The 12,179-nt window shown below is 34.7% G+C and overlaps 1 protein-coding gene across 2 annotated transcripts in view; it reads right to left on the bottom strand.

Annotated features, from left to right (window-relative positions):
• The window catches only part of LOC117394248 (protein FAM110B-like), a 64,707-nt gene extending 63,017 nt beyond the window's left edge, over nucleotides 1-1,690 (bottom strand). For both annotated transcript variants that reach the window (XM_059017043.1, XM_033992353.3), the window contains exon 1: nucleotides 1,430-1,690. The gene's annotated coding sequence lies outside the window, so the exon portion shown is untranslated. The remainder of the gene's footprint in view (nucleotides 1-1,429) is intronic.
• Nucleotides 1,691-12,179: the final 10,489 nt, after the last annotated feature.

Genomic DNA, 12,179 nt, shown 5'->3' with positions numbered 1-12,179 from the left:
CAACAAAATGTTTTGAACTTCAAAACGTTATTTCTTTTGTATAATGTTTTGTAATTCATGTTCTGTTAAATTAATTACAGAACATGACTTATAACGCACTCGGGCCGTGTGCATATTAGAGTATATCAGAGAGAGAGAGAGAGAGAGAGAGAGAGAGAGAGAGAGAGAGAGAGAGAGAGTCTTGCATTTGCAACATCTTAAGTCATAACATGAATAGGTTAATACCTAGTTAACAATCCAGTCATGCACTGAATTAGCATTGAGCACTGCTGTCAGTTTAACTGAAGGAGTACTTCCTTACTTCTAACCCACTAATGCTCTTTAGATCAGGTACAGTTCACATCACAGCTTCCAGAAGTTTCCAATTATGAAACTTAATAAAATCCTCTCAGGAAAATAAATGGCAGAACACAGATGTATCGTAATCTCCCTGAGTCACATGAGGACACAGAAGGTTACATCTTGGGTCAAGTTGTCTCAAAAGGTATTCTGTTTTCATTACACTAGCAGTAGGGTGCTCACACACACTCGTTTGAGTATTCTTTAAACAATGTTAATTACATTTTAATCATGTTGTTGATTTTTTTTTTTTTTTTTAATGAACAATCCAATTGATACCGGGGTTGTTCAGAGATTCTCAATATGCTAGATTCCTCGAGTTCACCGTTGTTTGTATCCTGTAAAACATCCTTAAATTAAGCTTTTTTATGATCATTGAATGATGTAAATGTCGCTCATTGTTTGTTTCGTATCTCTCTGCACGTCTCAAAAATGTGTCAAAACATACAATACTAGGCTAGTATTAAACATAGTATGTGTGTAGTTGGCACAATACATTTGTTATGCTGCACAATTCACAGGGCAGTCTGTTTATAGACAGGAACATTGGAATAAACTTCCTCGCATTTTTAAGGACCATACTCTATCGAGAAGTACAGACTAATTCATTCTGAATTCCTTTGAAGATTACCGTTTGTTTGGTGCCTAACTATGTTTTCACGAGTCAGTCGTGGTTTTCTCATAAGCTGTATTACCTCAATATGACGGTTGCAACACAATTTATACAAAAGTTATCTAACTGTAAACCTGATTTAAACACAACAATACAACTTAAAATAAAAATGTATTATGAGGAAACACAGCCAAAAACAATGCTGTGTAAACCGAGAACAGGCAGCGTATGAAGATTGAAAGATGAAACTGCAGATTAATTCACGAGAAAAAAAAATACAAGTAATACATTTCTGTGTCGTTTGCCAGTAAGCATATTTTAGGGTACAAAAACTAGTAAGACCGGGGGAGACAGAAAAGAGCTCGGTTTGTTTTGCTGGAGCTAAATCCATAACGACTTGCAATACCGGTACAGTATTTTGCTCCCTTATTGAGTTCATCTATAATTGAAAAATATAAATAATGATTATCGCCTTACCTGTTGTCTGCAAAGTAAAGGGCTGGTGTATATAATTTATTTTAATAAATAAACTGATTTGTACTTGTACTGCAGCCTCTTCTGGTCTTCCAGCAGCAATTCAAATGGTACTGTCAGCATCAGCTCGAAAAGATTTGAGTTGGAAAACTAGGGGGGAAGGGGGCGACATACAAATTCGATTGCTTGTTTCTTAACTCATTATAATTAAATTCAATAGCTTAGTATTAAGAACGTGTTATAATTTGTATTTGCACAATAATGTGTGGTGAGTTGTATGGTAAGATATAGAAAATGAAACAATGAATCAAACTATCCTTCCCTGCAAACCTAAATAATTGGTTCCATCTCGTTTTAAGGGGCGTGTTTTTTTAAGACCATCACAACTCTTTCAGCTCACATTCATTGAGTTAATATATGAGAGAGAGAGAGAGAGAGAGAGAGAGAGAGAGAGAGAGAGAGAGAGAGAGAGAGAGAGAGAGAGAGAGAGAGAGAGAGAGAGAGAGAGAGACTAAATTATCCACACAATAACAATACATATATACAGTAGCTGGGGAAAAAAGTAGAATTCTAAGTTCTCACTGAACTCCATTGATAATAGATAATTGTGGTAATTTGTATATGACAGTAGGCAGCAGTTAATTAACATCATCAATTTACACGCAGGCTTAGTTAACATGAATAAGCAAACAATACCTACAGAAAAAGAGAAATCAGAATCTGATACAGTGAAATATAAAAGACAGTTTTTAGAATCTGCTCTGGAGGTTGTAAAATATTATTAATACCAAAACATTATTAACTGTAGATTGTAGCCTACTAGCACTCGAATTCACTGCAATATTAATTTTGTTGCTTTTATAGTTACAGCTATTCAATTGCTAATATTCTATATTATAGATGGAATGTGTTATTGCACCTTCTGAAAGTACACAGCGGTGTCTTAAATACTCTGGTTTACAAGCAGTACTAAAATCAAGCTTAAGCTTCTCCCTGACAACTTAAAATGTGTAATAGCCTGTGGCTCACCCATTCTGTTTAGCTGCGACAGAAGCTGCTTGTAGAATATATTGTATTCCTGGTCTGATTTATTGTTTGGGTGCCTCAACAGACCTGAAGGTTCAAACCTGCATTGGTCAGTAAGACAGGCTTATTGTAATATATATATATATAGGGGCAGCAGTGTGGAGTAGTGGTTAGGGCTTTAGACTCTTGACCGGAGGGTCGTGGGTTCAATCCCAGTTGGGAGATACTGCTGCTGTACCCTTGAGCAAGGTACTTTACCTAGATTGCTCCAGCAAAAACCCAACTGTATAAATGGGTAATTGTATGTAAAAATAATGTGATATCTTGTAACAATTGTAAGTCGCCCTGGATAAGGGCGTCTACTAAAAAATAAATAATAATAATATATATATATACAGACGTGCTCAAATTTGTTGGTACCCCTCCACAAAAAACAAAGAATGCACAATTTTCTCTGAAATAACTTGAAACTGACAAAAGTAATTGACATCCACCATTGTTTATTCCATATTTAATAGAAATCTTTGAGACTTTGCTTTTGATTTTTTATTCAACATAATATTGTAAATAATAAAACAAATGAAAATGGCATGGACAAAAATGATGGGACCGCTAACCTAATATTTTGTTGCACAACCTTTAGAGGCAATCACTGCAATCAAACGTTTTCTGTAGCTCTCAATGAGACTTCTGCACCTGTTAACAGGTAGTTTGGCCCACTCTTCCTGAGCAAACTGCTCCAGCTGTCTCAGGTTTGATGGATGCCTTCTCCAGACTGCAAGTTTCAGCTCTTTCCATAGATGTTCGATAGGATTCAGATCAGGACTCATAGAAGGCCACTTCAGAATAGTCCAATGTTTTGTTCTTATCCATTCTTGCAAGGGTGCTTTTAGCTGTGTGTTTTGGGTCATTATCCTGTTAGAGGACCCATGACCTGCGACTGAGAATGACTCCAGAATGCCTTGATAGTTTTGAGATTTCATTGTGCCCTGCACAGATTCAAGGCACCCTGTGCCAGGCGCAGCAAAGCAGCCCCAAAACATAACAGAGCCTCCTCCATGTTTCACTGTAGGTATGGTGTTCTTTTCTTTGAAAGCTTCATTTTTTCATCTGTGAACATAGAGCTGATGTAACTTGCCAAAAAGCTCCAGTTTTGACTCATCTGTCCAAAGGACATTCTCCCAGAAGGATTGTGGCTTGTCAATATGCATTTCAGCAAATTCCAGTCTGGCTTTTTTATGTTTTTCTTTCAAAAGTGGAGTCCTCCTGGGTCTTCTTCCATGGAGCCCACTTTCGCTCATAAAGCGACGGATGGTGCGATCAGAAACTGACGTACCTTCACCTTGGAGTTCAGCTTGTATCTCTTTGGCAGTTATCCTTGGTTCTTTTTTTACCATTCGCACTATCCTTCTGTTCACTCTGGGGTCGATTTTCCTCTTGCGGCCACACCCAGGGAGGTTGGCTACAGTTCCATGGACCTTAAACTTCTTAATAATATTTGCAACTGTTGTCACAGGAACATCAAGCTGCTTGGAGATGGTCTTGTAGCCTTTACCTTTACCATGCTTGTCTATTATTTTCTTTCCGATCTCCTCAGACAACTCTCTCCTTTGCTTTCTCTGGTCCATGTTCAGTGTGGTGCACACAATGATACCAAACAGCACAGTGACTACTTTTCTCCATTTAAATAGGCTGAATGACTGATTACAAGATTGGAGACATGTGTGATACTAATTAAAGAAACTAATTAGTTTGAACTATCACTATAATCCAATTATTTATTATCTTTTCTAAGGGGTACCAACAAATGTGTCCAGGCCATTTTAGAATATCTTTGTAGAATAAGCAATAATTCATCTCTTTTCACAGCTTCTTTGCTTTATTCTATGACATACCAAAGGCATGCAAGTATACATGATAAAATAGCTTTTAATTTAATCACTTTTCAGGAGGAATGAAGCATTATTTCAATGAGCTGTAAGGGTACCAACAAATTTGAGCATGTCTGTATATATATATATATATATATATATATGAAAAAGAAAAAAGAGAAAAGGATATTTCAGGTACTTAAAAAGGTAGAATAATTGATTAAAAATCAATTATCAGGACGTTTCGGACTACAAGTCCTTCATCGACTGAATACAAAAAAACAGTGCTTTAAGAAGTTGATAAAAAACAAACAAGTAGTCTTTTAAACAAAATTCAGAATGTTGATGATATATACTATATATATACTATATATATATATATATATATATATATACATATATATATATAATTCCTAATTCCTCTAGAGGAAAATATTCTTGAACTTTGACCCATTCGACTCCTCCAGACCACTTACTTTCAATTCAAGCACAAAATGTCGCGTTTTCAGTCAGACGATAACACCTACAGTACAGAAATGTTCATTAGTGATCAACAAAATGTGAATACGTTTTGAAAAAAATGATGTAAAGCTGGCACATTCGTATTTCCGAGAAAGTGGAGAGGAACGGGAAATTAAAACAAGATAAAGGCAATCATCCAAATAAAGCTGAAGCACTAACGTATAACGACATAGAACGTCTATACAGCACTGAAACACTGTTTTAGTGTTTATTATGTGAATACCAACCACCACTAATCTCATTCATATTCCACTCAACAATAAAACAGCGCATGCTAAATTATTGGTGTTCAAAGACAACTAGGAAACTTCAGTCGGAGACACTTTACTGTGGAAAGGCATGTACTGTACGGTGGCATAAATAAATGACTCCTATTCGTTCCATAGGGGAATTTCAAGGGCATATTTTATATCATCATCATTTTCCTAATATTCACAGCTTTCCCTGTTTTATGCCCTATTATGTGTTTTCTATATGGCTCTCTGGTGTTGTTTCTGCTTAGATCATTATTAGCTATGCTTACTTTCTGTTTCACAAAAATAGTTTCTAAAAAGGCTCCTCAGGCTGACTGTGGGAATGCAGATTGATTTTGCACAGGCTTCCATGAAATATAAACAGTGCTTTAACTATACTTCAGTGCACAGAGCAATATAAATATGCTTCCCTAACGCACTTCCCCACAATCAGCCTTAAGAAGGCTTTTCAGAAACAATTATGATTTAAATTAACCTAGTGACTGAGCTGGCTAACCAAGAACACATTTTTAGAGCTACAGTACTTTACCTTTTATACTATTTGACATTGTACAAAGCATATATATTAATAATTGGATAACAAACAGATCGCTGATGCATTCTGCTTTTGTTGATAAATTACCTTTCATTTTTTTGCTGGCCATGTGCTCTGAAAGACGGTTAGCAGAGCTGAATGTGTTGCCTGCAATAGCATTTAGAGAGTGATAGGCATAATAATATATATTTTTGAAAAAGCTTAAAAAATAAGTTTATGTAATTTATTGAACTGGTATACTGTCTGTTTAATTTTTTGGTCTCACAGATTCAAGGTTTTAGATGTATTATCTAATTTGTTTTGTTATTCAGTATAAGAAAGTTCCACAGTTATCAAGCAATAGTGCTCTACTGTCTGCTAGATTTACTGTCCACAACCAAAACCAACTGGGCTCATTTTTTACCACTGTGTTAAGAAATGTTATTCTTTGGAAAACACCTCCTGACATGCACCAAGTAAATCGAAGGAAAAACTGATGGGATTTGTATGTATTATCCTTTAGGGCTAAAGCAAGACATGACAATCATTCACACCCCCCACAGAAAGTGTTGATTTCTTAAATTGTGGTTTGCTAAAAACAAAAATAAAATTGGTTTGTGCGGTAAAGACACTGTACAGTGCCTTATATTTAACTCTAATAAGCACCTGTATGAGTCAATATATGTTTATATCTATGTTATACCCATAACGTCCCACAAAATATCCAAGTTTAAGGCCAAGATAAATGACATCATCTAAAGTGATGTTCTAAAAAACATAATAGTGTGAATAGAATCAACCCCCTTTAGTTTTGAATTTGTAATTGTACTTAGTTACTGGGGCCACCTGGTTGGTAACTATTATAAATGTGCAATTATTTGTCTATTTATTTTTTACAAAAATTATGTATCCGTTTTTACAATTTTAAAGAGCAAACAACAAAATCAACATAAAACACGAATTTACATTGGGTTACTTCCTGTACAAGACCACCCCACCCCAGACGTCAAGCCCCTTCTAGAATCTCCTTAACAGTTTTCCTCCCAACAGGCAACCCACCCCCCAATTTCCTCATTCCCTAACTAGTCAACCAATAAAATGTGCAAAATTGCAGTGTTTCTCCTTAAGGGAAAGTCGCTTATACATTTTATTATTTTATACATATGCCCAGAATATATATATATATAAAAAATGGTAGTCTCAGTTTTTCTAAATATTATTTTGTTTCTATAATACTTTAAAAAGCTACTGCTAAAGGATGTTACATATTGCATGGCATGCTTTAGATAAGACATGACTGGTCTTTAAGCTAACATATTGCCTAAAATATTATTATTATTATTTATTTCTTAGCAGACACCCTTATCCAGGGCGACTTTCAATTGTTATCACATTATACATTATTTCACATTATACAAATATCACATTATTTTTTTTTACGTACAATTACCCATTTATATAGTTGGGTTTTTACTGGAGCACTCTAGGTAAAGTACCTTGCTCAAGGGTACAACAGCAGTGTCCCCCACTGGGGATTGAACCCACAACCTTCTGGTCAAGAGGCCAGAGCCCTAACCATTACTCCACACTGCTGCCCTATATAAATGTTTTTTTTCACCAAGGCATTGTAAAACTTATGCAATGCCTGCCAGTAATACAAAGTTTCATTGATCCAAGTGCATTATATACTGTTACAAATGGCATCTGATGAGAATACACAATCCACACTTCACGAAGATTGACAGAATAGTGTTCTCCCATAACTGTAGTTTGTTAATATTCTCTGTATTCCATCAACTTCCCTGAGCATTTATTGTGTGAAAAAGACAACAGTTATGTGCCCTTGCCAGGAAATACCACATGCTGTACAGTAACTACAGCATTATTATTTAATGTGATGAAAATCTTATTAAGTACTTTATCAACAGTGCACGGTGTTGGTGTCTGAAAATGTGGTTTACTGCATATGCTTTGTGATAATAAATAAACATTATGGAATTTCCTGCATTCTGATTGCCTTCTGACATTCAAATTAAAAGGATACAAAAATACAACCAGTTCAGATCTCATTTTCAGTCAGACAAATCACAGTTTCGTAGCCATACATCACAAGCCTTTTTTAAGCACAAGAACACTTGAAGGCTTGGAGATAGCACATTGCATTTTGTACCAGTATTGGCAGGCACCATTGCTGAAATATGTCTGAGAATAAATTAGTAACAATTCTCCCACTCAGTCATTCTGCATTGGCAGTACATTGATAATTGCAATACCCCTGCACCTGTGGGACAGGTTTTTTAATTATACTATTTTGCAGATGTTTAAAGAGGAGACAATTACCTATTCAGGGAAACCAAAGTATTTAGTGAGCAAGGAGCCAGAGGAGAAACTAGGCAATACAAGTCCCACAGTGCTACATTCCTAAAAATGGATAACATTTTGGGATATGGCTTCATCATTAAAACTGATATATGTAAAGAGATGATTAGCTATTCAGGGATGCCAAGATATTTAGTAAGTAAGGGGCCTGAGTGGAATATATACACTGGTGGTCAAAAATATGCAGTAGCATCAATGGAAGAGGGCTGAACTTTTGTGGTAGATATTAAATTTACACTGGTTTTAAGAACTACTTTTTTGTAAAATGCAAAGGTTAAATTTCATTATTCTGACAAGGGAATTTGATGTAAAGGGTTGTATGTAGAAAAATGCAATACATCCTTTTTGTAGCGAGGTGACCAGAACTGAATATTACTTCCCTTGATTTAAATTCAACACTTTTCACAATATATCCGAGCATCTTCTTGGCCTTTTTTTATAGCTTCCCCACATTTGTCTAGATGAAGACATTTCTGAGTTAACATAAACTCCTAGGTCTTTTTCATAGATTCCTTCTTCAATTTCAGTATCTCCCATATGATATTTATAATGCACATTTTTATTGCCTGTGTGCAGTACCTTACACTTTTCTCTATTAAATGTCATTTACCATGTGTCTGCCTAGTTCTAAATGCTGTCTAGATCATTTTGAATGACCTTTGCTGCTGCAACAGTGTTTGCCACTCCTCCTATTTTTGTGTCGTCACCCAGACTGTACATTTAAGTCTGTAATTCTGTCATGAGTTTCTGTGACATTCATAAATGTGTATGGGACCAGAAACTCTTGATATAATTACAGCCTTGGGTGTACATTATTCCTTCTATTATTATTCTAAGTAGTAGATGTTAGTATTATTCAGTGATCATCTGCTATATACAACAATTTGAAACATGTGCTTTATTCTGATGCTGAGTTATTATTCTGAGTACTGTTTATTTACAGTACAGTTTTCATCTCCTATTCATCAATGGGCTGATGGGAATAACCTGGGATTTTACTGTGGTCTGCTCTGAGAATTGACTTTATAGACCATGTATTATCAATATAATACTGTAAGTGTAATACAGTAAGATTAAAATTGTTCCGTAAAGTGACATTTATTTCTGTGTTAAATGGATGAATTGAATCGAATCGTCTCGTCATACCAAAATATTGAAGAGAATCTTTTCAAACATTAATGTTCAGTGAAATGAATAATAATTGTAAAAAAAAAAAAAAATAGGCAAAAGGAGATATACTACACAGTATAAAAGGACACAGGTTTAAACAGCTACAGTACAGTGAAACAGCGTTGTGGCATCCTGGATATGGCCTTACCATGCAAGTCCTTATGCTGCTGACTGCAATGCCAGCGAAAGAAAATACTTATTAGTAAGCCTGGAGCACTGCACATGTTTTTCTTTTTCTTTTTTTTTTGTTGTTATGGCTTAATTTATTGTAATGGCTTTGAGGCATTACATCTGCTGAGAACTCTTTTTTTTGTTTTTCTTTGTCCAGCTTCATTTCGAAGTCGCTAAATAGCTGCATGTTCTCTTATACAATAATTACATAAAAAGCAATGTCAGATATTTAATGATTATGACAAAGCATGAAAGGATGTCCATTGTAAGCAGTACCAGCAGTGCAATAAGATCTATGAGAGAAAGATAAGGGTATGAGTCATTGGGATAATATATATATATATATATATATATATATATATATATATATATATATATATATATATATTGCTTAAACTGAAGAAACTAATTAGTAATCTCATTGTATGCATAGATATTCAAGCTATTGTTAAGCCCCTTGTGAACAAATAAAAAACACAGTAATTGTATTGTAGTATGCAAAGACTGTTATAGGGTTGTTATAACAACTCTTATTAACAGTGTGTGTGTGTGTGTATGTGTGTGTGGTTTATGGAGGGTTTGTATTTATATATAAATGTTTTCCAGCAGTCTTACTCCTATAGTACACTGCTTTATTTTTTGTTAAATATTTACAGACATATAGGGGTGTGTGTAGCTGAGCTTGAAAAAGACTGGTAATTACAAGCATAGTTCTTTAAACCATGCTGCCACAAGGTTACAGCAACAGGTCATCTTGTTCAATTCAACCAGTAAAGGACTCCTCAGCGTCTCCTTGTATTAAGATCACAGTGAAGGCCAAAGGTCTACCACAGCATGTTCCTTTTGGTGTGTGGCAAACTCAATCCCTCAGGCAGCTGAAGATCTGCATTAAGGATGTACTTCTGCCCTTCTTAAAGGATGCACTTATTTCCAACATGAAATTATAGTAAATGTGCTGGAATTTAAAAGCATAATACAAGATACCTTTGTTTTCTTTCTTTTTGATATTCTGTACAATAACGTTTTTATGGTTCCACCCCCAATTGGCAGACAATATTTTTGCAATGTTGTAATTTAATAAATAAGGACATACAAATGTTAAATGTATGAATGAGAGGAGGTCATTCGGCCCATCTATGCTTGTCGAGTTCCTAGTAAGTGATTAATCTCAAAACTTAATCTCTGTGTGAAGAAGTGTCTCATTCCCTCTGAATTGTATTGCTTTTACAGTAATAATGTTTTGCTCAAAAATGAGGTTTAAAAAATAAAATGAATGCATGTATTGCTTTTGCAGCAATTATTTTCTGCTTTGAAATGAATTTTAAAATAAAATTCGATTTTACTCAGAAAAGCATGCCTGTAGTTTATTTACTCCTGCCTCTAAATTGCGTTTAAAATATTCCAAAAAAAATTAAAAACAACAACAACAAAAACAGCTACTTCAAGAGAAACAGAATTAGCAGTTATTGAAAATCAGCTTTACAATAGGCTGCTGTGGGAACAGCAGTTTCTATGACAACAATCATGGATATGTGAGTTTAACATATAGGGTTAGTTTCAACAACATTTGCAATCTCTTTACATTTTATGTTATGGTTACTTCTCCTTATAATTTTAGACCTGGGTTTTCATATTTGTTTCTATATTCGGCCCTGACTTCCAGCAATGACTATAATGCTGTGGGTTACTTACCAAGAATGTTGTTATGAATTCAGAAAGCCTTGGAACCATTCCATGCATGAACACAGCACATTAACTGAATGCACCTCTCAAGAAGAGAGATGTGAAACGCCAACTGTTTCTGATTAGTAATAAGACAAAGACTAGTTATACAAATGGTTATAAAAAAACAAAAAAACAATAGACAAATATCCAATTTACTGTACTGGTGTTAGTGATTTCAAACCGATGAAATATCAGATATGATATTATTTGTTGTTAATTTTTTATTGTACAGAGCTGTAAAATCACAATTGGCAATGCTGCAATTTGATATATGCATTGCTTTTTCAGCCTGCTTGTCTTAAAGCTGCACTGTCCCCCAGTACACTTCAATGTGACACTAAAATATAATTCCTTGGTGTCTGACTGCTACATAATGCCATAGTTAAGTATTCCTCCATGGTTACAAACCACCTGGGCAATCTGCTTTAAAAGTATACCTTGGTTACAGTCCAGATTTGCATTGCTCAAGGGTTCGCTTCAGGGACATAAACTTTCTCTCACCCTTGGACACTCTTGTGTTAAACTGATAAAATAGGATTTTCTTTTTTAATATTGTAAGAAATATATATATATATATATATATATATATATATATATATATATATATATATATATATATATATATTATTAAAAAAGACAATCCTATTTTATCAGTTTAACACAAGAGTGTCCAAGGGTGAGAGAACGTTTAACAGATCATTTTGTGGAACATTTACAAAGCATTCGAATCATCAACACCTTGACATTTCCAGTAGCCCGACACTTCAACAGCAATAATCACACTGCTGAAGATATCACCATCTGTGGAATCAGTCAGTGTTGTGGTACAAATTCTACTCGGAAGCAAAGAGAACATGAGCTTATCTTCAAACTTGGAACTTTGGAGCCTCTTGGAATGAACATTCTATTCTGACATCATTTTAAAATCATCCTCAGAATTTTTGAAAATCAACAAGTTTACTGCACTGTGTTACTTTTCTTTCTACACAGCTGAAGAAGGGCTTTTGCCTGAAACCTCATTTCAACTTTTTGTGTACATTATTATTATTTTTATTTTATTTTTTAAATAATTTTTCTTCTTATCAACCTTCATTTTTGTACACTGCAGTTCTACCTTCTCT

Source organism: Acipenser ruthenus, chromosome 3 (genome assembly GCF_902713425.1).
Source record: "Acipenser ruthenus chromosome 3, fAciRut3.2 maternal haplotype, whole genome shotgun sequence".
Lineage (NCBI taxonomy): Eukaryota > Metazoa > Chordata > Actinopteri > Acipenseriformes > Acipenseridae > Acipenser > Acipenser ruthenus.
The sequence above is the reverse complement of the archived record's forward strand: the minus strand, read 5'-3'. Positions and strand labels throughout refer to the sequence as shown.